Source organism: Pleurodeles waltl, chromosome 8, assembly GCF_031143425.1.
Source record: "Pleurodeles waltl isolate 20211129_DDA chromosome 8, aPleWal1.hap1.20221129, whole genome shotgun sequence".
Lineage (NCBI taxonomy): Eukaryota > Metazoa > Chordata > Amphibia > Caudata > Salamandridae > Pleurodeles > Pleurodeles waltl.
Genome location: NC_090447.1, coordinates 37,568,080 through 37,593,210, shown reverse-complemented (window position 1 = coordinate 37,593,210; position 25,131 = coordinate 37,568,080).

Here is a 25,131-nt window from a genome sequence, read left to right as displayed (position 1 = left end):
TGAGAGGGTATGTGATTGAAGAAAGAATGGTTGTGTGAGCATATGACTAGGTGTGTGAGTGGTTGAGTGGCTCCGTCGATCTGAAAGTGCATGTGTTAGTGATTTTGTGGGTCTGTGAGTGGGTGTGTGAGTGAGTGAATGGATGTTTGAGTGAGTTTATGAGTGGCAGTTTGGGTTTGTCAGTGTACGTGGTAGTGTTTTTGTGAGCCTCTGAGTGCTTCTGTAAGTATGTGGATGGGTGTGTGAGTGGCTGTATAGATGCCTGAGTGTGTGTGTGTAGGTAGATGAGTGGGTGTGTGAGTGAGTGGGTCTGTGTATATTTTTTGATTGGTGTCTGGATCTGTGTATCCATCGCAGGTTTGTATGGGGGACCGTGCTGAGTGCTGTGGTGCATACACAGATCTTCGCACTCACAGACATTTTTTGGGGGGTAATTTCTTGCCCGTGAGGGGTCCCTCACAGACCCATCCATCAGAGCAGGATAACTCTTTTCTGACTCTTATAACATATTTTATCTCCCAGGGAACCGTGTTCTGATTCACAAAATGGTGGGCGCAATTTTCCTTTCAGATTGCAGCCAGCCGGTCATGGCATTGCTGTTAGCACATGGATTCACATCTCTAAATATCTATAAATCTTTTTTCTTTAATAACTCCAAAACTTCTGAACAGATTTCCACCACATTATAAAAAGAAATATTTCTGGAGCAAGATCTAGCTTTCTGCTAAATTTGGTGTAATTCTGTTCAGTGGTTTAGGCTGTAGTCATGTTTAAAATCCACATGGGAAATTTCATGGGGAAAATGCATTTTAGGACCCCCCCCACCTTTTCTTGGCCCCCACTTGATGACTCGTCCTGAAACTTTCAAGACAGAAGCTGAAGTGAGTAGCACACTACTAAGTTATGAACTAAACAAAAATCACTTTTCCTATGGGAAATAGGTCTTAACAATACCTACCTCCAGGTGACCCCTTATAAATATATGTTATAAATGGGGTCTCTGGTTGGTGGTCAGTTTTCATTCTGTCCAAGCAGGGACCCTCACTCTAGTCAGGTCACTTAAGATAACCCCTGCTCACCTCCCTTGGTAGCTTGTACAAGCAGTCAGGCTTGTCTCAAAGGCAATGTTTAAAGTATTTGTACCACAACACACAGTAACACAGTTAAAACACTGTGAATTGGACACTGCACCAGTTTAGAAAAATAGCCAATATTTATCTGAGAAAAACAAGAGCAAAACGACAAAGATCCAATATACACAAGTCAAGTTATGAATTTTTAAAGATCAAACTTCAATATAGCGCTTAAAAACACAAGTGCTTCTACCATCTAATGCTAATGGCACTGGTCATGGAGTCACATGGACCCCCAGGTACAGTACCTTGTGTAAGTGAGGAAAGAAACTGGTGCACAGAGCTGGGATCGAGGCGTCGCCGGACCCTGTGCACCATTGGTTCCAGTGCTGCAGAGGGAAGGAGCAGAGGTGCCTGGTCCTTGCTGTGGAGCTGTGGAGGTGAGGCAGCATCAGTGCGAAGTGTTGGATCTGTGCACTTCAGGAGGGGGTCGATATCCGGTGGTCATGGCATAGTGCTGTAAAGTCAGGTGTCATGGACGTCGGTAACACAGCACTTCAGGACTCACAGAGTCGTGGACTTCAGTGAGGCTGCAGCGGAATTGGGCCTGCAAGTTTGTAGCACTCCAGTGAGGACCACGGCTTCAAGTGCAGGTGGGTTCCGGCAGCGGCCTCAGTCCAGAGTCGTCTGATCTCGGTGCACTAGGTTCTTCTTGGTTTTTCACCAGCTTATCCTTTCAAGGGCCCTGGGACAGGGTTAGGTTAGGCACCATTTGGCAGGGTAGGAGTGTCAGCAGAGAGTCCAGGTGCTGGAAGAGGAAGTATTTGATGGCCCTGAGACTTCAGAACAGGGGGCAAGCTCAATTCAAGCCCTTGGGGACACTACACAAGCAGGAATATACCTCAGGGTCCAGTCTGTGTCCTCTTTCAGGCAGAAGCAGCAACAGCAGGCCAACCCAGCAAAGCACAGTCACAGGCAGAGGGGCAGTACTCGTCCTCCAGTGCTTCACCTCTTCTCCTTGGCAGAGGTTACTCTTCAGTCCAGAAGTAATCTGAAAATCTGGGGTTTTGGGTCCACTACTTATTTCCTTTTCTGCCTTTGAAGTAGGCAATTTTGAAAGGAAAGTCTCTGTTGTTCACAAGATCCTGCCTTGCCCATGCCTGGCCCCAAACACACACCAGGGAGTTGGAGACTGCATTGTGCGAGAGCAGGCACAGCCCTTTCAGGTGTAAGTGACCACTCCTCTCTCCACTCTAGCCCAGATGGCCCATCAGGATGCAGGCTACACCCCAGCTCCCTCGGTGTCACTGTCTAGTGGAAATTCACAAATATCCCACCTGTCAATCTGACCCAGACAGGGAATGCACGCACAAACAGAGTAACAGAATGGTTGAAGCGAAGAAGACACCCACTTTCTAAAAGTGTCATTTTCAAACTGACAATCTAAAAGACAACTTTACCAAAAGATGTATTTTTAAATTGTGAGTTCAGATGCTTCCAACTTCATATCTCTATTGGATCCCAAAGGGAAACTACACTTAAACATTATTTAAAGGCAGCACCCATGTTAACCTATGGCAGAGATAGGCATTGCAACAGTGAAAAACTAAATTTGGCAGTATTTCACTGTTAGGACATGTAAAACTCATCACTACACGTCCTACCTTAACATACACTGCACCCTGCCCATGGGGCTACCTAGGGCCTACCTTGGGGGTACCTTACCTGCACAAAAAGGGAAGGTTGGGCCTGGCAAGTGGGTACACATGCCAGGTCTGAGCCATGGTTTCAGGGCTACTCATGTGGGTGGCACAATCAGTGCTGCAGGACCACTGGTAGCATTAGATTTACAGGCCCTATGCACCTCTAGTGCACTTTACTAGGGGTTTGCTAGTAAATCAAATATGCCAATCATGGAAAACCCAATTACACATACAATTTCCTATGGGAGTACTTGCACTTTAGCACTGATCAGCAGTGGTAAAGTGCCCAGAGTAAAAAACACAGCAACAATAGTTTTCAGCACACAAAACAACCTGGGAAGCAGAGGCAAAAAGATAGGGGAGACCACACCAAGGATGCCAGGTCTAATAATATATATGTAAATATAGCATTACTCTGAGGCCACTGGCAAGTTATTGTTAGGTCAGCCTTTTTTGATTTACAAGTAACTTTGGCACTATTTGATTGATACACCTTTATGAAACTTTCCCAAAAATTTCTTAAATTAGCCTATTTTGTGCATGGAAAGTTTAGGGTTAATCCATGAAGCAGGGGGAGAGAAACGGGGGTTCCAAAACACAAAATTCCCATGCATTTCTCATAGCCTTTTAAGACAGTTCTACCACAAAAACTGCTGAAAGGACTCAATCAACTAATCAGTAATTGTAAAGGGCAGTTCCTGTCATCCCTGTGGGTACCTGGGTGCTAGGATGTGAGGTTTCCATCAATGAGCCAGGTCTTGAGCTTTATTCCTGAAATCCACCAGCAAGGGTGCTGTACACAGGTGGAGCTGCAAGTCGTTCCAGGTCTTGGTGGCGATGTAAGAGAAGGAGCGGCCACTGCCGTAGTTGTGACAGATTTGGGTGTGTATGTGAGGGCTAATGAGGAGGAGAACAGTTATATGCAGGGTCCTTGATCATGTAGGGCTTTGAAGGCATGCATGAGGATCTTGAACTGGCATCTTTTCTTTCTAGGGAGCCAGTGGGGGTTTCTGAGGTGGAGGGGTGATGTGGGCTCATTTGGGGAGGTCAAGGATGTGTTTGGCCGGCACATTCTGGATGGTCTGGAGTCTTCTGAGGAGCTGGGTTGAGATACCGATGCAGAGTGCGTTGTCGTAGTGAAGGGGCTGGTGATGTTGGCCTGGGTGACGGTTTTTCTGGTGTTGATATAGATCCATCTGAAGATTCTGCAGAGCATGTGGAGAATGTGGCATAAGGCGGAGGCAACTGTATTGATCTGACGCTTCATGGTTAGTTTGTTGTTGAGGATGATGCCAAGGTTGCATACATGCTCTGTCAGCATGGGGGTGGGTCTGAGTTCGGATGGCCACCAGTGTGGTCCCAGATATATGTGTTTCTCCCAAATATCAGTACTTCTGTTTTGTTAGAGTTGAGTTTGAGGCAATTATCTCTTATCTAGCTGCCTACATTGAACACAGCTTTGCAGAAGTTTGTTCTGGTGGTGGGGGTTCATCAGTAAGTTTGTGTATGAGCTGTGTGTCATCTTCATAGGACATGATGTTGAGACCGCGGGATTTGACGATGTCCGTGAGGGAGAACATGAAGGTGTTGAACACCATAGGACTGAGGGATGATCCTTGGGGTATGCTACATAAGATGTTTTGGGTTTGGAGGTGAAGGGAGGCGGCCGGATACTCTGAGTTCATTATGTGAGGAAGGAGGTGTACCATTTGAGGACACGCTCTAAAAATCAATCAATCAATCAGGATTTATAAAGCACGGCTAATCACCATTTAGGGTATCCAGACACTTGCAGGTCCCAGAGGCTTAGTCAAACAGCTAGGTCTTGAGGACCATTCTGTATTCCAGAGGTGAGGAGATGGTCCAGAGATGCATGGGGAGGCTGTTCCAGGTTTTTACTGCGATGTGAGAGGAGAGTCCTCCACTTCTACTTAGGCAGTGTGTAGTCTAGTTAGGCAGTGTGTAGTCTTCTCGATGTTTGGCAGAAGATAAGGCTTTGGTAAGTGAATGTGTAGAGCCTTGTGTGCATGGGTTAGCAGCCTGAATTGGCACCTCTTCTGTAAGGAGAGCCAGTGGAGTTGCCTGAGGTGGGATGTGATTGTCTGGGATGGCCAACGATGAGTTTGGCTGTGTTGCTCTGTATGGTCTGAAGTCTCTGTAGGAGGTGTTTGATGATTCCTACATAGAGGGCATTGCTATATTCTAGTCGGCTGGTGATGAGGGCATGTGTTGCAGTATGTCTCTTGTGCAGGGGTACTCACTTGAAGAAGAGGGAGTAGATGTGGATCCTAGGTCTGACGGCCACCAGGAGTTGTTCCATGTGTTGCTGCTGTTGCCAAAGATCAAAACATCCATCTTGTCTGTGTTGAGCTGCAGGCAGTTGTTCTTCATCCAGTCCAGTCTATGACTCTTGTCATGCATCTGTGGAAGGTGGTACTGGTGATGGAGGGAGTCATCAGTGAGTGAGAGGATGAGTTGGTTGTCGTCTGCATAGGAAGTTATGTTGAGAATGTGGGATCTGACATTGTTCGCCAGTTGGGTCATAGATGCGTTGAAAAGTGTGGGGCTGAGCCCGTTGGGACACTGCAGGTGATCTCCCTTGGTTCGGAGGTAAAATGTGGGAGGTGAATCCTCCAGGTTCTTTGAGTGAGGAAGGAGATGATCCATCTCAACACTTCCTTTTGGGTGCCGATGTGGTGGAGTCTTTTGATCAGCGTGTAGTGGGATACAGTGTCAAAGGGTGCCAAGAGGTCAAGGAGTATCAAAGCTGCTTCCTTTTCTTTGCAGGAGAATATCAAATGATCCAAGCTCCAAATGACCTTTGTAAGAAATAGTTGGTGTCCCATGAATAAGGAAAATACCTTCAAAAAGGGTTCTATCCTGTTCCAGATTTCAGCCACCATGGTCCAACCCTAGCCCCCTTCTTTTGGGGGGCCTGGGAAGGGCCATTCTACTCCCCAAACCTCTTCTAAATCTGACTATCTAGCACCTACATAAAGCCAAACCCCTGCAAGATTAAGGGCCAGATGTATCATCACAGCCCATTGCGATTCGGTAATAGCGATTTTTAAGAAATCGCTATTACCGACTCGCAAAGGGCCATGTATCACATTTGCGATTCGGTAATAGCGATTTCTTAAAAATCGCAAATGCTATTTCCGAATCGCAAATTGCGATACCGGCCCCATTCGCAGCTATGGGCCTGTTGGCCCACAGCTGCAAATTTTTTGCATTTCTAAAATTGCGATTTCTGAACCAAAAATGCAGTTTAGCTGCATTTTTTAATTTTGCACCAGATTACCACCTGGTTGCATATCATGGTATTTTTCATGTGCAAAATGCCATTGGCGATTTTTTGCAGCATAGCCTTGCGAACTGGAATTTGCGAATCGCAAATTGTGACTCTCAATTTCCAGGTCACAACGCAAGAAATCGCTATTTTAGCGATTTCTTATTTGTGGTCTGTGAATGCCTTTCATGCATCGCAGACCACTGTTTTGCACTCGCAAACGGCCGAATTTACTGATTCGCACCGTTTGCGAGTGCAAAACTTTTTCATACAACTGGCCCTAAATTCCTACTATTCATCAAGAAGCAACACCTAGTTTACATGTGGCTCACTGACTTGATTGAAACTTAAACTTTCGTGCAATGCCAGTCACTCAGATTCATACTGGCAACTAATCTCAACCCCAAGGAACACATCACCACAAAAACAAATAAGGCTAGCATAGCTCTCCCTACTGAAAGCAGTGAATATTTTCCTCCAAGAAAGCAGTTTCCAAACTGTTGTTAAAGCCCTCACATGTTCACATCTTGGTGGTGGCAATGCCTAGATCCACAGCCTCCAAACTCCACAACTGCCTTTCCATCGCTTTAAGGCACCTCAGATACCTAAAGAAATATGTCCACATACCCATTCCCTTGCCTGGCCTCCCTTGCCAGCCTACACAATCTTCAAAAACAGCTGCATCATCTGCAAAGTCATGTCAACCTACACTCCTATCTATCTGCTGACATGCTCACAACCTCTGATAAATCTTGGCACATCTGCAGCCATGGAAGATGAAAGATAAATATGTGAAAAAAGAAGAAAACTAGGCAATATACCTACTCATTATGTACCTAGGACCTGGGACAATATCACCACACCAATCAGGACTGCCCCAATCCTGCTTCAATTAAACAAAGCACTGAAGACACACCTCTATAGAAAACTACACCACCACGACATAGCAGATCACCTTCACTCTCAGAAAACACCGTCCTCTCCAGTCATTAGCTGATGGTATCCATACCTTGACCATGCATCGTGCTTTGCTGATTTTTGGCTAGGTTCAGACTATGCATTTACCATATACATGCATATAAAATCACCCCTATGTGACTGGTTGAAAAGAGCTGCAATGTCCTGGAGCATTTCCCTTAAGCTACAACAGAAGAATCAACAGTGTCACGTTAAGAGGCAGGTGACTCAGGGTAGAACAGTTTTCTGGTACAAAAACATGTAACTCCAGGACAATTATTGAAGCCTTCTGGATAATTGCAAACAAAATGCAAATTTTCCTAGATTTGAGCAAGTCCAGACATTCCTCTGGATTCAAAATGTTCACAAACATGCTTTGGCATAGTCCAGACCAAAATGTCATCAAGACTCCCTCACCTACCCAATCAAGTGCATTGTCCTCTGACCAGTCGCTACTTAGGAGTTCAAACAAGTAACTCCTGCTTAAAACTGTTGGAGTGCTGACAAGAGGCTGGGACAAGTCAAGACATCCTCTGGGGCTGGCAGGATTTTGAAAAACCTCCTGATGCCAGTCAAGTATTCCGACACTCTGTCTATGTCCACTAGAAAACAAAATAGTGCACTACCAATGAGGCTAGTGGTCCGTTGCACCATGTGGATCAATGGTGGCACCAAGCAGCCTCACTCGCTCTGTGCATGCAGTGGGTACCACAGCACAAAAACAAAGTTTTGCTCTCCAGTAGGATCATGATAGGCCAATCACTTGTAGTGCACACTGATGGTGCTGCGTGGGGTGGCAGCCATTGCTGGAATACTATAAAGCAGGGTACTGCCCCTTGGATCATCATTCAGGTCAGGCACACTGTTGGGTTACGGAGTGATCACTCTTCAGATTCATAGGAAGGCATCAGAGAGGGTGAAAGTTGTGTCACATGGTACCTGAGGCTGCTGCAGCCAGCCTGAAGCACTGGTGGTACCAAAGTAGTTATTGCGCTCAGTGGAGTTTTCTTTGTGAGTGATGACACTGTGACTGAGGCATTGTAATACAACATGCTTTGTGTGGTGGCAGCATGTTGTGCACTCTGTCTGCAGTGTGGCTCATGTTGGTAATGCAGCTTCTACATCTGTCTCAGCTTGTTTCTAGCAGCATCGGTGATGTTAGGAGGTGCTATAAATGTGTAACTAATGGACCACCACACTAAAATTCATTATTCTAACCCCTGATACATGGTACTTAGCAGGGGTGCATAGACATCTTGTCACGTGATATGTGTCAGTCTTTTGTGCCACACTAAGCAAGTTTCACACAATGTGATGAATGTTAGACCATAGATAGCTCCTCAAGCAACCCTGTAAGGAATGCTGTGGACTGATGAAAGAAAGGAGTGCTGGTTGATAATGAAAGAGGGTTGTATGACAAAATATTGTGGTTATAATACTGACTTGCAAAAATATTGCTTCCACTTACCAACATATCATCAGGACAAGTATATGTAGTGAACAATAGATCTGCTATTCTTAGCTCCACATCTGCTTGATGATGCTAGTAGTCAACGTCACTGATATGATATTTCTGCAAGTCGACATTAAAACCAAAATATAGTGGAATAACATGGAAGGAAGGAATTGCTGGACTGGATCCCCCCAAAGGAGAGTCTAGCATTGAACTCGTCAACCCAGGTACGTGGAGAGACTATGTACTGACCAAGGGAATTAAGAGTCCAGAGCCCTGCTGCAAGTGCTGCCTGGAACTGCCCTGAAGGAAGGAGTCTCACTTGATATAGAAAGGATACTGAAAGTGCCCCAATACAAGGAAGTTGAATAGGAGAGCATAGCAAAGGCACCTTTTTATTACAGAGCTACTTGAAAAAAAACAAGGAACCAATATGCAGTAATGCAGCTTGTGTCTCACAGAGATGATCAAATGTGTGAGGATACCTATTAAAAAATTCATTCTGCCCCAAGTGGTCCCGCTGCCTCTCGTCTTCTTCCCTGCCCAACCAATCCAGACATTTCTCTCATGCTGTTACACAGCATGAACGAAGTGCCACGATTGGCCTGAGCGGACATAAATGCAGTTCAGGGAGGGAGTGAGGAACAAAATAGAACCGGGTGGAGAGTTTATAAGTGTGTATGTCAGTTTGGCTGGCCTCGGACGGCAGCCAACCTGATGTGCACTTAGAAGCACACCACTACTCCTCCTCCACTTGTTGATATGAAGGAGGTTGGCCCGGCCGCCCAATGAAAGTGGAAAAATAAAGGGATAATGAAATCCTTTCATTATCACTTTATTTTTATGCTTTCAGCAGTGGGCTACGCTCCTCCTCCATAACAGAGGGACCACCCCTGAGGCTCTTGTAACGTAATTAATTTAACTTTAAATAGGTATGTTTTTGACTTGGCTCGACGACCTCTACTAAGAAGTATGTTGTAACCAACCATTTTTTACAGTGGTTTCCTCATGTAATCATCATGTAAGGTACGTGCTGAAAAGTAGATTTAGGGGTTCCTTTTTATGTCCACATCTGTGACATGAACTATCGATCAGTGACTGCAGCAATAAACGCAAGAAACATTTGCCCAGGAATTATTACGCACTTCTGCAGAGGGGACTTCCCTCTGGAACATGCACTGCAGAAGCGGGTTAAAAGAGAGGCGAGGCACTCATAGCATGACCTTTATCCACACTGAAAGGTAAAGCGTTCAGCTTGGACCCAATGAAATACACCAGCTAGCACTGCCACTTCTCCCTCTCACCTATGTTCTTTGATTCACCTCGCAGGAAGACATTTCAGCCCAAGACTTGTGCATGCTCTGGCAAGGAAATATCAAACATGATCTAACTGCAGTTTGCGTAATGTGGTCTGTGCACTTTGATGTCCATGTAATCTCATATACATTGGACAGACCACATAAGATTAAAATGTGGTTGAGCTAGCATCGCAGCAGGATCAGGTGTGGTACCTTAACTGCACCCTTAGGCCCAGATTTTATTTTTTGGGTGCAAAACTACTTTGCACCAAAAAAGTTTAGCGCCGGCTTCGCCATTCCTGAGCACCACCTGGGCACCATATTAATGGAATGGCGCAAGCCGGCGCTAAGTTTGGGATAGCGTCAACTAAAATGACACTAGACGGGTGGGGGTGGCATCATGAGAATAGGAGGCTGTGTGTCTAAAAATGATGTTAGGGTGGTAAGCGGCAAAAACATTTGCTGCTAACCAGCCTTGCATCATTGCCAGGTGCACAACAATCCCAAACATGACTCCTGTCTTACAAAAGACAGGAGTCATTCCCACCACCCCAATGGCCAGCACAGGGGACCAGTGTCCCCTGGGCATGGCTATTGCAGCCAGTGCCATGCAGGGGGCCACTTGGTAGGGCCACCAAAGGTACTTAAAATAAAATCCCAAAATACTTACCCATACTTACCCTACTTACCTGGGATGGGGTCCCCCATCCTCTGGTGTTCCTCTGGTGTGGGTGGGGGAGTTCATATGGCTTTGGGTGGGTACCTGTGGACCCCTTCCACTGTGTCTGACCATGGAAATGGGTCCACAGGTCCCCTAATGCCAAGTTTGACCCAGGCGTTAAATAATGGTGCTAAGGAAGCTTATCACCATTATTTAGCCCTGCCTCCCACCCGTGCGTCATTTTACCACAGGGGGATAAATATGGCACTATGGGGATAGCACCATTTTTGGAATGGGAACGCCTACCTTGCATCTCAATGATGCAAGGTGGGTACATGCATCCAAAAAATGACATTAACTACTATATTTTGATGCTAGACATGTCTATCGTCAAAATATAAATATGGAGTTAAGCTTGCAATGAATTTGTGTAAAAGAAATGACACAAATTTGGTGCAAACAGAGTATAAATATGCCCCTTAGTATCTCACTGAAGCGAGAATAATCACAATGAAAAGGAAATACACTGGCATGTAATTGAAGTTCTTCACATGCCACAATGAGGTGTTGACCTGCAGGCAGTTTGTACAAGGCAGAATGCTGCTGGATCCTTAAACGTAACAGCACTGAAAAAGGTCTTACTTCATTAGAAGAGTTCAACTCTGTGATTTATGAACGATGCCTTAAGATCTAACTGCTGGGCCCATGTATATTCCCTTTTCTCATTGTGTGTGTCCTGAGGGTCGTTGGATCCATATATTGTAATTTGATTCATACTGGTATTAATCATGTGAATATTATGCTGTACCCCTTTAGTCCCCTGGCATGTTTTATTTTTATGGTTACTGTTTATCGTATCCGATACACATTTTGGAAATGTATTTCAATGAAATAACATTGTGATTTTCTTTATTGTTTTTATTGCTTGTGTTTTTTTAATCATTCATTTCTCTCTTGGTATTTCTTATTCTTTTTTACCATACCAATCTGGAAGCATTGATTCCATTATTTTTCAGATGTCCATGGTTCCAGGTGGTCATTTGACTGTCACTGTTTATGACTACCTGACACCGAGGACGTGATGCAAATAAAATGCTTTCCCTTGATCATCACAGTTCACAAGTGGGGTAACAGCTAAAAATCAATCACCCTTGTTGGAGGCATAAACATTAAACAAACACACCTTTTTTTCCATCCATCATGCTTTTCATCCAGGCATATCCCACCTCGGGGTCTTGTTGAATTACTGAAGTCTCAAATGGAACTGTCTCATTTACCAATATGCGCATTACCCTGGAATAAGATGAATGGGTATCTGACTGCCAGCGGGATGTGCTCTTGTGATGAGAGATGGAGTATTTGTGGAAAAGATATCCTACCATTTTGTCTTTTCATAAAGGACAGTACTGTGTTGCATTTAGTCTAAAGTTTTAACCCGCTCATGGTTATAAAGAAGTTGTGTAACTAGTTGAGGGGTAGAAATCCTACTCAAACAGCACCCACAATCCTTGCAAGGGTGACCTCACAAGCAAACCCTGAATTAACCTGTGCTCAATTCTCTGGTAGCTTGGCACAGAGCAGTCAGACTTAACTTAAAGGATATTTGTAAAGTATTTATGTAGCACTTCAGACAGCAATAAAGTGAAACAATAAAAATCCCACAACAATTTTGAAAAATATAGTAACATTTAATAAATAATTTAAGATCAAAACGACAAAAATCTAATAGCCAGCTGTCTTTATCTGGTCGCTGTAGATTGGGACATAGTCACAAATTCAGGCTTACTGCAATGGAGTGCACACTGGGAACACGGACCAAGTTAGTCCTGCTGAGCAAAGTACCATAAGTCCTGGTTTTGGAGCATCGTGAGCTCCAGCATTGAGGATACATTGCACACTGTTGGTTCTGAGGAGCTGCGAGGCTGTGGTACGAGGACCTGCATTGTCATTGAGGCTGTTGTGAATGAGAGGCTTGTGGTGGAAAGTCCTGTATTGAAGATGCATTGCTCCCATGCTGATTCCAAAGAAGTTGGGCGGCTTGTGATGCGGAGTCTTGCATCTTTGTCGAGGATGCTGTTGACAAGGGACTTGCGATGCGAAGTCCCGTGTCAAGGATGTATCACACAGAGGAGGTTCTGCAAGGGCTGCAATATGATGATATGAAGGCCTGCGTTAGGGATACATCTCACTGCAGTTTCAATGTGGAGTTTTGTGAGGCAATACATCACACTGCATTGGTTCTGCTAGGTACACAACTGGGGTTGCAGAGCACCTTCAGGCCCATTTCCAAGGGACCAGGACTAGGGCACACGCCTTGGAAGGGCAGGATTCACAGCTGGCAGCACAACGGTGCTGGGAACAAGGTTGTTGGAGCCTGTTCTGTCCCTGAAGCTTTTGTCATGAGGCCAGCCACCTAGCCCTTGGAGTCACTCTGGTGGACCTGAATTCAAGATGTAAATCAAGTTCTTCTAACTCAGGCAGGAGGGCAGCACCAGAGGTAAGCAGAGTGGCAGTACTTCTTGCAGAAAAGCAACACAACAGTCCTTCCTCTGAGTGTTCACTGACAAGTTGGATCTGAGGGTCCATTATTAATACTTGCTGCCCACTTTGAAGTAGAATAGGGTCTGGAACTTTCCAACCCCCTGAGGTGTCAGGCATCCCATTTCTCCCTGCCCTGGCCCCAGCTTGCACAGGAACACAAAAGACTAGCGACAAACCCTTTGTGAGTGTGTTCAGGCAGATCCTGTGTGATGTGCATGTGTAGTAGGTAACAGCTCCTCCCCCTCGTTATGTCAGAGTTGCCCATCTTGCTAATACCTAGCCTCCCTTTATGTTGGTATCTGGAAACGATACAAAAACACCACCTAGCAGCTACAGCTTGTCATGTGACCCAGGGATAGTCTGCAGGCACCAAATGGTTAGGAAAAAAATGCCAACTTTCTAAAACTGGCATTAAAAAACAACTTTACCATTAAAAAGGGTTTTCAATTATAATTATTTTGACACCAAACTTGACCTGGTTACCTGCCCCCAGCTGAAAGTTATCACTTATTAAATGTAATAAGGAAACTCAGTGGTATCCTTTGGGAGATTTAGGCATTGCGTTAGTCAAAAACATATTTAAGAGTGTTTCACTATAAGGAAATGTAAACTTAAAAGAACACTTCCAACTTTTTCAATACACTGCACCCTATCCTCTGGACTGTTCATGCCCCCCATATGGTTTACTTACATGTATTAAAAAATACATTTTGGGGTCTGTCAAAATGTTTATTTTACCACATACAGGCTACAATGGTAAGCCTGAAACAGGTTTTACAGGTCTATTTAAGCGGGTGGCACAATCAGTGCTGCAGGCCACTAGTAGTATTTAATTTACTGGCACTGGATACATGGAGTCCAACTTTACTAGGGACATAAAAGTAAATTAAATGTGCCAATTTGGTTCAAGCCAACTCTATCATTTTTAGGGGAGAGGGTACAGGAAATTAAGCACAAGTTAGCAGTTATAAAGTGTTCAGAGTCCCAAGGTCAACAAAAACAAGATCAGCAAAAAAGAGGGGTGAAGGCAAAAAAGTTTGAGGAGAGACCACCCTAAGGCTGAACGCAGACCACACGCTCGTAGAAAGCTAATCCTTGTTTTTGCTATCATCCATAGTGTAGTATAGTGCCTTTTCCTGCACATTTATTCTCTTTTCCCACACTGGTATGCTCAATGCGCTGACACTCTGCCATGTATTTATTCATGTCCAATCAAACCTAAATTCCAACTCCAACTTTGGTCTGAACAATAAATAACAATCTACAATGTTATTCTCAATATATCTGATAATACACAATGTTCAAATTGTTCCTATGTATGTAGATAACTCATGTTCAATCTTTTCTCCTGCTCCTTTTCCAACTATGGCCCTCATTATGACCCTGGCGGTCTTTTGACCGCCAGGGTTAAATTGGCGGTATCACTGCCAACAGGCTGGCGGTGCACACCGCCACATCACCACTCATACAGCCATGGCGGTATGAACCGCCGGGCCAGAGATGTGTATACCCAACCCGAAGGTCCACACATGACCGCCGGTGGTCTTATTAGCCGGCCTACCGTCATGGTTTTCGTAGCGGTCCCACCGCCACGAAAATCATGGCGGTAAGGCTACTGGTGACAGGGAATTCCTTCCCTGTCACCGGTAGAAGGCTCCCCCCCACCAATCACCTAACCCCCAGCACCCCTAGCCCCCATCTACCACCCCTTAGATTCACAGCACCCTAGCCCCCAGCCCCACCCCGCAATCATGCACACACACACCCACACGCACCAAGCATGCACCCATGCACCACCACTTCCATACACGCATTCACTCACACTCATCCATACACGCATTCACTTACACTCATCCAGACACGCATTCACTCATACATACTCACACACATGCACACTAATATGCAGACACGCACTCACTGTAACATACATACACACAATCACTCACATGCATACGACCATGCATACACCACAGCACTCATAGATGTATTCACACACACACAGACATTCATACACACATGCAGACACCACACACTCACACACAAGACCCCCCACCCTCTCCCCTGATGAAAGCCTGACTTAACCTTGTCCGGCCAGGAGGTTGTCAGTCAGGGAAGGTGCGCTGCTTACACCAGCATCTCCCCGCCAGCAGGACACCGCCAGGCCCTCTGTTTGGTCAAAATACGGCTGGCGGTGTCCTACTGGCAGGGCAGTGCAGGTGTTTGCACCGCTCAGGCGCCTCGTCCGCCAGCATGGCTAATGCCGGATTTCAGCCCTAAATGTGGTGGAAATCCTGCAGTAGCCATAATATGGCGGGTGGAAGCCCACCAACATTGGCGGTCTCCTGGCGCCCATGGCATCAGCGGTCCTGGAAAAGACAGCCAATGTCATAATGAGGGCCTATATTTCCTGTTCCACTTCTCACTCCCAAAAATGATCAAACTCCAATAACATATAGCAAAACATCTTTATCAACATTAACCTCTTATGTCTAGGGCAGGACTTTACAAATCCATACCTCCCATGGTTGCTATAGTGCTAAGATGGGAACCCCACAGTTGGTTCAGAGTCTGGCACTGTCTTTATTATAAAGTCATTGGGGGTAGCTCTTCTGCAATGGTCCCACTTTCATGACCTTACATTGTTCCACTTCAATTTAATTTACGTGTGTGTTGTTTCATTTGTGGTTTGCTTTCTGAGTTTTTCACTGTGCGCGTCCCCAACACACCTGCTCCAGCCTTTGTAATTTTACTCTCAGCATCCCATATGGGTTTACCACCACACATTGTGGTGAGATCTCTGTTTTTATGACTACAGGCTCCCTGACTGGCCAATCTATTCCACCTCTAATTGAAGAATCCTAGTTCAATTTTTCTATCTACATCCCTGCCATCCATCCAGTCAGTCCCAGACCATCTCAGAGGAACCAAAGAAGTGAGTTTTGTTGTCTTTAATCACTTCTAGATAGGTGGGGTGTAATAAAATCTACTTCGCATCACTGCATCAAAATACTTTTTGTCACCTTGAACTTGTTCTTCTAATTGAGATAGATCTGACACACCAGGTTGTCATATTGTGTTGTCTCTTTTAGTCTGGCTCACTGCTGAATAGCATCCTTAACTCCTTAAATCATTCAGAATATTCCTCTCTTTCCTTTAGCACTCAGGCTGTACCTGAAGCTTAGTCATGGTGTGCTACAGGTCTGAGATATCTATTTTGAGCTTCAGCACTTTCTCTTCTGTGACTTTCATCCAGTCAGATAACTTTCTGAGGTTTGCCATTTTGAGTGTCATTTCAACAGACACCGTGTCAATTTTATGATCACACACTTGGCAAATGTCCTATATTGCCTTTAATAGGACAACCATTGTTAGCTCCAGTGACTCTTGAGTCTGCATACATGGGGATTAAAAAGCTACATCTGCAGCACTTGGTATAGTCATATTTTTGACTATTTCATTAATTTGGTATGTTTTCCTGATTCTATTTTTCACCATATTCATTGGGGAAACATGAAACCACTTGACATCTCAATTTCAGGGGTTTCCTCACTGTATATGGTGGCTATTGTGGCTAAGCCTTTCTTTATTGCTTTCACGGTTGTAAACATGCTTCCTCCAACTCTTGGAGGAAGTTCGGTATCCTCAATTACTGAAGATGTCTATCTAGTGATCCAATTATAGGGTCCCTCCTCTAATAAGTGAATTTTTAGAGGGGGGATGGACATCACAGCATTGCAAGGCCTGTTCATCTGCCTACAGAGTCAATTTATCAATGTCAGCACCTGTACCACAAGTCTAGTCACGGCCCTGGACTGGCCTATGTAGTTGTTCAGTCCTCTCCCTAGGGGGTTCACTTTTCTTCGTAGTGATACTCTGCAATAGGATTTGCATTTCCAATCAGTTCATTTCCAGTTATCTATGTCTGTTGGTAGCCCCCATACACCCTCTTTCTGTTGCTGCATTGCTCACATTAGCAATTTGTTTGGAAGGCAGGGGGAAAGCATGTTCAACCTTTTCAAGCTGTAATTGTTGTCTCTTGTGGCTGATGAGAATGCGGTATTAGTTTTGTCCCTTAACAGTTCCCTCCTGGAGGGCAACAGGGTTCACTGTGTCTCCTCCAAGGCTGCCTCAGCTTTCATTGCAAGCTTTAATGCCTCCCTAGGTGCCTCCTTTTTCTTTCACCCGCCTGGGGGTGGACGCTTCTTTTCAGCTTGCTGTCCAACAGGGAAGACTGTGCCATTAATAGCAGCTGGCAACTGGCTCCTTGGACTAACAACCTTTTCAGTATTTATTCTAAACCTCACACCTCTCTTCTGACTTTCCTGGAGGAGAGAGATTTTCTATTCCGGCATGATCTGGGCACCAGGCTGCAGTGTCAAAAGAAGTACAACAGACATCTCCAGGCTGCAGGCCACCACCGAGCTGAAGGCATCCTTGCTCACTAGCTGTGGCCCTCCAGGCATCAAATATAGGCCACTGGCAGACCTAATCATGGATGCCAATGGACTTCAAACAGGGCTGTGTCACAGTTACAGTCTTCCTGGATCTGCTCCTCACTGTCTGTCCTTCCTTGATCCTTTGGAGGCCACCATGCCTTCTCCAGATCTACACTAGGAAGGGTCTCCAGCTGCCATCTAGATCTCACATCTGTTCAGCACTCCTCTCCATCAGATCAGTGTGCAGCGAATGCTTTCTTGTCATTGGCAAAGAGGGCCCTCAAATCCCAGGTGACCACCATGGCCATAGCAAGCCGCTCATGGCTCCTTGTTGCTAATGCTTACATAGCAGCCATTCTTGGCCCATATGTTCCAATGCTTTTTTTTGTTCAGATGGTGAAAGATCAGCAGAATTATGAAAGAATATTTACAAGAACATGCCAGGGTCACAGGGACTTATGTCCTTCTGTCAATGTTACTGGCCACATTAAAATAGTTTGAATCTTTTTTTAAAGAATAATGCACTTTAATGATTTTCAACATACTTTCTCATAGGGACATACCCATTGCAGTGATGGAGATCTCCACCAACTTGTGAAAAGTCAGTAGCCGTAACTTTATACACATAAATTCTGTGGTAGAAGGTACCTACTCCTGGTTGAGGGGGACAACCCTATAAATCTACTGCAAGGTGTAAAAAGCTGCTCAGAAATGGTGAGTACCAAAAAAGTGGCAAGTTATACACAGGTGCAGGAGTAATAGTATACCTGTACATGCGTATATTTACGTTTGTGAATTAGGCCCTATATTTTGTGAGAGATTCTTCAACGGTAACATTTCAAAAGATTGTGGCAATAGCACTCATGTGAGCTATTAAAAAATGACCAATCATCCTCCATTTGAAAAACATATACTTAGATAAGTGATGTTTCAAGTGTGAAGTAACTTACTAAATTTGATAGCTGTGCCTCCACATTTTCTTTAGAGTGATAAATTCACTCCATTCACCCCATTACTTATATCAGTAGAGAGGTCAATTGAATTTTGTGACCAGATTCCATGAAGGGCCTTCATCAGGAAGTAAGCAGACCTTGTGGGTAAAGTGAGCACACACACATATATAGATATTCACTGAAAAAAAGCAAACATTTCAGGGACGTTATAGTGTCAGTTACCACTAGATAGTTATGTTTAGGATCTAGTTTCTACAGAAAAAGCAAAGCATTTTTTGTTATGGTAATAGTTTTGTCATAGTTTGATGAATATTCCCAACATTTTCCAAAAAGATATGATTCTCACTTCAGCATCTGTTTAGAATGTTTTGGGGTGATCAGTCAAGCGAGGGCTGAGAAAACAAGCATTTCCAATGCAATGGGTCTCACGTTTGTTGGAGTTAGAGCTATTAGCATTTTAAATTCCTAACTGGACTTTTCTCGGCACATAAATTGAAAATTAAAAGTAAAACAGTTGACAGAAGCAAGCTGATTCAAAGCGCCACGGCCACCATGAAAGTGAGCATGAGAGTTATTGGCTCCCTGCGTGAATGTCTAGAAAAGATCACAGCTGGGATGAAAGGCAAACCGAAAGCATGCTGTAACAGGAGGAAGCATGACACAGTGTGATGGGAGGGAACTCAGCACACAGAGGAGTAACATTTCACAAAATGCACCACTAAAAAAGAAGCACTTAAAACAAGCACAACAAAGAATGGGTAGCAAGAGTAGACGTGGTAAAAAGCACATAGACAGATTACAACAGGCCAGAGTGCTTGCACTCTCAACCCTAAAAACGGGCAAGGGAAACATAGGTCAGGAAATCAGGAAATCCAGACACAGGGGAGCACAGAGACGCAGATGTGGGACAGAGAGGCATGGACACTGGGACATAGATACAGAGCACTGAGAAAATAATGCACATACACTTGGTGCAGTCACATGAGAGCAAACATACTGTCACTAGGAGAGAGATACCCTGCTACTGGAAGAGAGATACACTGTCATTGGGAGAGAGATACCCTGCCACTGGGATAGAGAGAGAGAGAGAGACATTCAGACTGTGAGAGAGAGACACTCTCTGTGGGAGAGACTCAGCTAGACTCTGGGAAAGAGACACACAGGGGGTTATTCCAACTTTGGAGGAAGTGGTAATCCGTCCCAAAAGTGACGGTAAAGTGCCGGATATACCACCAGCCGTATTACGAGTCCATTATATCCTATGGAACTCGTAATACGGCTGGTGGTAAATCCGTCACATTTGGGACGGATTACCACCTCCTCCAAAGTTGGAATAACCCCCACAGTCTTTGGGCCATGGAATCACTGACCAGGGGGCAGGAATGAGGAATACAGGGGGCAGAACACTGCCCCTGGAAGGGGAGGCGCTGGCAATGGACAGGAGAGGGAAAGTACCATATTTTGTGGCTTCTTACCCCTAAATCCTGCCTGTTTGTCAGTATGGTTTGCCTGTCTCACTGGGATCCTGCTAGCCAGGACCCCAGTGCTCATAGTTTGTGGCCTATATGTGTTGTCAGTATGCTTGACTGTGCCACTGAAGACCTGCTAACCAGAACTCCAGTGCTTATGCTCTTTCTACATACCAAATTTGTCACTACAGTTTAGTGACTCCATATTCCAATTCTGATTGGCACACTGAACCCCCCCTTGTAAGTCCCTAGTATATGGTACCTAGGTAACCAGGGCATTGGGGTTCCAGGAGATCCTTATGGGCTGCAGCATTTCTTTTGCCACCCATAAGGAGCTCATACAAACCTTTCATCAGAGCTGCCACTGGTCACAGTCATTTTTCACTCCACTAAGTAACTTATAAGTCACCCATATGTCTAACCTTCATTTACTGAAGGCTAGGTGCAAAATTACTTTGTGTGAGGGCACCCTTGCACTGGCAAAGGTGCCCCCATGTTGTCCAGGGCCAATTCCCCAGACTTCATGAGTGTGAGGACACGATTATAAGCATGCACTACATATATGTCAAACATATATGTAGCTTCACAATGGTAACTCCGAATATGGCCATGTGAGGTGTTTAAGATCTTGCAACTGACCCCTCAATCCCATGCACCCTGGGGGCTCCACTATGGACCCCCAGTACTGCCAAACCAGCTTGCTGAGGTTTCCACTGCAGCCCCAGCTGCTGCCACCTCACAGACAGTGCTCTCCATGACCCAGCAAATCAACACCATATCATCCTTCTGCTTCAACACCCTTTGCATGCTACGCAAGTCTTTCAAATGGATTCCTTTAGACACAAGAAGAACAGTCACCCACGCCTTCATAAGCAGCAGACTGGACTACGGCAATGCCCTCTACGCAGGGACCACGGCCAAGCTTCAAAGAAAACTCCAGCGAATCCAGAACGCAGCCGCACGTCTCATCCTCAACCTCCCTCTCACAAACACATATCCACCCACCTCCGATCCCTACACTGGCTGCCCATCAACAAAAGGATAATTTTCAAAATCCTTGTCCACGCTCACAAAGCCCTCCACCACACTGGACTGGCCTACCTCAACGAACGAGTCAACTTCCACATACCACCTCGACAGCTCTGATCTGCCGCCCTCGCCCTCGCTATAGTACCCCACATCCAACACACCACCTCTGGTGGCAGACCCTTCTCCCACCTCGCTCCCAAAACCTGGAACTCCCTCCCCACCAACCTATGCAAGACCCAAGACCTCCTAACCTCGAGCAGTAACTGCCCCCCGCCCCACCTCCTAGTGCCTTGAGACCCTACCGGATGAGTATTGCGCTTAAGAAATGATTTGATTGATTGAGGGGTAGCCTCCCAGAGCCTCTGGAAATGCTTTGAAGGTCACAAATGGTGCCCTCCTTGCATAATCCAGTCTACACCGGTTCAGGGACCCCCAGTCCCTGCTCCGGCTCAAAACTGGACAAAGGAAAGGGGAGTGACCACTCCCCTGTCCATCACCACCCCAGGGGTGGTGCCCAGAGCTTCTCCAGAGTGTTCCTGGCATTAGCCATCTTGGATTCCAAGGTGCGGGGACCCTCTGGAGACCTCTGAGTGGCCATTGCCAGCAGGTGATGTAAGAGACCTCTCCTGATAGGTGTATACCTGGGTAGGTAGCCAATACCCCTCTCAGGGCTATTTAGGATCTCTCCTCTGGGTGTTTCCTCAGATTCGGTTTGGAAGATTCCTCCAGGACTCCTCTGCATCCTCTGCTTCAGCTTCTGACCATTGGACCAACCGCAGACTGCTCCAAGAACCGCTGTAACTGCAACAAAGCATCCAGGACGACTCCTGTGACCTGCAACTTCAGTTTCAGCAACAGTTTCCAAGGTGTGCACGCTCTGAGGACTGTCTGTCTTCACCCTGCACCAGAAGAACCAACGGAATCTCCTGTGGAGTGACAAAGTCACTTCCCTGCTTTAGCAGGCACCTCTCTGCGTCAACACCCAGTACTCTGGGACTCCTCTTCTGGCAACGAGCGTGCTCCCTGGAACATAGGTGGTGGACTAAAGTGACCCAGACTTTCCAAAGGTCCAGCTGTCCAAATTTGGTTGAGGTAAGAGCTTGCCTCCCCGTGCTGTGACACTACCCCTGTGCACTGCGTCTTCTTCAGCTCCTTGGTCTCCTGTGCACTTCTTCCAAACATTCTTCAGGCACTGCGTAGCCTAGGTCCCCAGCGCTCCATCCTGTGACGCACAACTCCCTGAGGTGTGGTCCGGCGGGGTAGGATCCTCCAGTGTAGTGCTGTGACGACCGCACTTTGTATCTCCTTTGTCCCCATGTTCTGGGACTCCTGTGGGTGCTGCCTGGTTTTCTGAAGGCTCTCCGAAGTGCTGCAAGCCCCATCTGTCTCCTCAGTCCAAGTTGAGCCCCCCAGGTCCCTCCTGGGTCCAGGCAGCTCCTCTTTGACCCAAACCGCATACTTGCTTGAACCAAGGCTTGCTGGTGGAATCCAGTGACTCAAACAGCCTGCATCCAGCAACTCAACATGGGACATGGGACATCTCTTGCACCAAGCAGGAACCTGCAGCTATCTTCTTTGGTGCATTTCTGTACTTTTCTTCTAACCATAGAATCCACTTTTGCACCTTCTTCCAGTGAGCAGGGGCTCCTGTTCTTCCTGGACTCTTGTTCGACTTCTGGAATTGGTCTCCTCTCTCCACATGTCTTCAGGTACAGGAATCCATCAATTATTGCTTGCAGTCTTGCTTGGTTTTTGCATAATTCTTCATCACGACTTGTAGTGTGTCCTGAGGAAACTTGTTTTACTTTACTCCTGCTTTCCTGGGCTCTGGGGTGGGGTACATTACTTACCTTTGGTGTTTTCTTACACTCCCAGCACCCCCCTACACACTACACTTGCCTAGGGAGGAATTTGACATTCACATTCCACTATTTTAATATATGGTTTGTGCTGCCCCTAGGCCCATTGCAATCTATTGTATTTTCTACTGTTTGCACTATTCTTTGACTGTTTACTTACCTGATTTTGGTTACTAGGGTAGATATTGTGTATAATACTTACTTCCAGAAGGAGTATTGCCTCTAAGATATTTTTGGCCTTGTGTCACTAAAATAAAATACCTTTATTTTTGGTATTGTCTTTTATTGTGTTTAAGTACTGTGTAACTATAGTGGTATTGCAGGAGCTTTGCATGTCTCCAAGTTCAGTCTTGGCTGCTCTTCTACAGCTATCCCTAGACAGCCTAGGCAGCTAGAACACTGCCTACATTTCACTAATAAGGGATAACTGGACCTGGTATCAGGTATAAGTACCTTTGGTACCTACTACAAACCAGGCCAGACTCCTACAACAAGGGAACCCAGGCACAAGAACAGACGTTCACACTGGGAAGTAAGGCAGCACCCCCAAAATCAAACTCTGCTTTCCAGGTACCCCCACATCAAAACTGAAATACATGCTCTGGAACACCCCCTCTCCCTCACAGGTTTCAGTTGCACCGCTATATTTAAGACGTGGTCTACACAAAGAAACTAAGGGCCAGATGTAGCAAACTTTTGCGAGTCGCAAATGGCCCGAATCGCTATTTGCGACTATGCAAAATCGGAAATGGGATTCAAAAACCCCATTTCCGACTTGCAAACAGCGATGCGAGCCGTTTGCGACTCGCAAAAATTGCGACCCCATTTTGCGACCCGCAATTAGCAAGTTGCATTTTGTGAGTCGCAAAGCTTATGCAATAGCAACTCGCAAATTGCGACTAGTCGCAAAAAGCCCATTTTGCACTTGCAATTTACAACTAACTCAGAGCAGGTGGTAACCATAACCAAAGTATAAAAGGAGACCCAGAAGGCATCTGGGTTACTCAAGATGGCGGAGATATACCTGATAGCAGTGAGGAGGAGAGTACACGCCGCACAGCAGAGGAGGAGGAGGGGCCACAGACAGGAAGGTGTTGAACACCATAGGACTGAGGGATGATCCTTGGGGTATGCTACATAAGATGTTTTGGGTTTGGAGGTGAAGGGAGGCGGCCGGGTGCTCTGAGTTCATTATGTGAGGAAGGAGGTGTACCATTTGAGGACATGCTCTAAAAATCAATCAATCAATCAGGATTTATAAAGCACGGCTAATCACCATTTAGGGTATCCAGACACTTGCAGGTCCCAGAGGCTTATTCAAACAGCTAGGTCTTGAGGACCATTCTGTATTCCAGAGGTGAGGAGATGGTCCAGAGATGCATGGGGAGGCTGTTCCAGGTTTTTACTGCGATGTGAGAGGAGAGTCCTCCACTTCTACTTAGGCAGTGTGTAGTCTAGTTAGGCAGTGTGTAGTCTTCTCGATGTTTGGCAGAAGATAAGGCTTTGGTAAGTGAATGTGTAGAGCCTTGTGTGCATGGGTTAGCAGCCTGAAGTGGCACCTCTTCTGTAAGGAGAGCCAGTGGAGTTGCCTGAGGTGGGATGTGATTGTCTGGGATGGCCAACGATGAGTTTGGCTGTGTTGCTCTGTATGGTCTGAAGTCTCTGTAGGAGGTGTGTGATGATTCCTACATAGAGGGCATTGCTATATTCTAGTCGGCTGGTGATGAGGGCATGTGTTGCAGTATGTCTCTTGTGCAGGGGTACTCACTTGAAGAAGAGGGAGTAGATGTGGATCCTAGGTCTGACGGCCACCAGGAGTTGTTCCATGTGTTGCTGCTGTTGCCAAAGATCAATACATCCATCTTGTCTGTGTTGAGATGCAGGCAGTTGTTCTTCATCCAGTCCAGTCTATGACTCTTGTCATGCATCTGTGGAAGGTGGTACTGGTGATGGAGGGGGTCATCAGTGAGTGAGAGGATGAGTTGGTTGTCGTCTGCATAGGAAGTTATGTTGAGAATGTGGGATCTGACATTGTTCGCCAGTTGGGTCATAGATGCGTTGAAAAGTGTGGGGCTGAGCCCGTTGGGACACTGCAGGTGATCTCCCTTGGTTCGGAGGTAAAATGTGGGCGGTGAATCCTCCAGGTTCTTTGAGTGAGGAAGGAGATGATCCATCTCAACACTTCCTTTTGGGTGCCGATGTGGTGGAGTCTTTTGATCAGCGTGTAGTGGGATACAGTGTCAAAGGGTGCCAAGAGGTCAAGGAGTATCAAAGCTGCTTCCTTTTCTTTGCAGGAGGATATCAAATGATCCAAGCTCCGAATGACCTTTGTAAGAAATATTTGGTGTCCCATGAATAAGGAAAATACCTTCAAAAAGGGTTCTATCCTGTTCCAGATTTCAGCCACCAT